Source organism: Caloenas nicobarica, chromosome 5 (genome assembly GCF_036013445.1).
Source record: "Caloenas nicobarica isolate bCalNic1 chromosome 5, bCalNic1.hap1, whole genome shotgun sequence".
NCBI classification, from domain to species: Eukaryota; Metazoa; Chordata; class Aves; order Columbiformes; family Columbidae; genus Caloenas; species Caloenas nicobarica.
Genome location: NC_088249.1, coordinates 25,427,511 through 25,429,119, shown reverse-complemented (window position 1 = coordinate 25,429,119; position 1,609 = coordinate 25,427,511). Strand labels below are relative to the sequence as shown.

The 1,609-nt window shown below is 38.8% G+C and overlaps 1 pseudogene; it reads right to left on the bottom strand.

Moving 5' to 3' along the window:
* Positions 1-345: 345 nt before the first annotated feature.
* On the bottom strand, positions 346-1,380 carry LOC135989804 (histone-lysine N-methyltransferase SETMAR-like; annotated as a pseudogene).
* Positions 1,381-1,609: the final 229 nt, after the last annotated feature.

Below are 1,609 nucleotides of genomic sequence, written 5' to 3'. Positions count from 1 at the left end.
GAACTGAAGGTTATTTTCTGTAACCAAAGGAACGGCAACAAAAAGCTGACTAGAAACACTGCTTGTAAACAGGTGTTGTGAAATAAAGAATGCAGAACAAAAGCTACTAAAGGAACTGAAATACTGTTACAGTCTGAGTGGTAAGAAGCTGAATGTTTCAACAGAATCATCATTCAATAAAGTACAGACAGAATACAAAAAATTCTGAGTTTCCCCTAAATACTACATTGCAGTCACTGTTAGCTTTTGCTTCTTAATTAGAGGTAAGGTGTATATAACTGATAAGGAAAGTATTAGGTTGGTGCAAAAGTAATTGTGGTTTTGGACCATGAATTTTAAATAATTTTAACTAGGCTCAAAATAGGAACCATTACAATCAAGACATTTTTGCGAATGAGAAATGTTTGTCTATTCCTGTAGTGTAAAAATCCATGCTTTGGGATTCAACGAACTCTTGGAAAGCATTTTCTGCATCCTGCTGGTTGTGGAAGCCTTTTCCCCACAAAAAGTTGTCAGGATGCTTGCAGAAATGGCAGTCAGTTGGCAAGAGGTCAGGTGAATATGGCTGATGAGGCAAAACTCCGTAGCTCAATTCCTTCAACTTTTGAAGTGTTGGTTGTGCGACATGTGGTCAGGCATTGTCGTGGAGAACAATTAGGCCCTTTCTGTTGACTAATGCCAGCTGCAGGCATTGAAGTTTTCAGTGCATTTCATCAATTTGTTGAGCAGACTTCTCAGATGTAATGGTTGCGCCAGGATTCCGAAAGCTGTAGTGGATCAGACTGGCAGCAGACTGCCGAACAGTGACCATGACCTTTTTTGGTGCAAGTTTGGCTTTGGGAAGTGCTTTGGAGGTTCTTCTTGGTCCAGCCACTGAGCTGGTCATCACCAGTTGTCGTATACAACCCACTTTTCATCGCATGTCACAATCCAATCGAGAAATGGTTCATTGTTGTTGCATAGAATAAGAGAAGATGACACTTCAAAGTAACAATTTTTCTTATTTTCGGTCAGCTTATGAGGTACCCACTTATTGAGCTTCTTCACCTTTTGAATTTGCTTGAAATGCTGAACAACTGCAGAATGGTTGACGTTGAGTTCTTCAGCAACTTCTCGTGTAGTTATAAGAGGATCAGCTTCCATGATTGTTCTTCACTGGTCATTGTTAACTTCCAATGGCCAGCCACTATGCTCCTCATCTTCAAGGCTCTCGTCTCCTTTGTGAAACTTCTTGAACCACCACGACACTGTGCATTTGTTAGCAGTTCCTGGGCCAAATGTGTTGTTGATGTTGTGAGTTGTCTCCACTGCTTTATGACTCATTTTGAACTTGAATAAGAAAATTGCTCAGATTTGCTTTTTGTCTAACATCATTTCCATAGTCTGAAATGAATATAAAATAAACAGCACATAATCAGTAGCAAGAAAACATAAAGCAAGAAAAGTGCATTAAAATGATGTATAACATAACCACATTTATTTAAGAATGTATTCCAATATGAAACGGCAAATTTCAACAATGCAAAAACCGCAATTACTTTTGCACCAATCCCCCTTCAAGGAAAAAAAAAAACATCACCAAACCCAAACCAAAAAAAACCCCAAACAC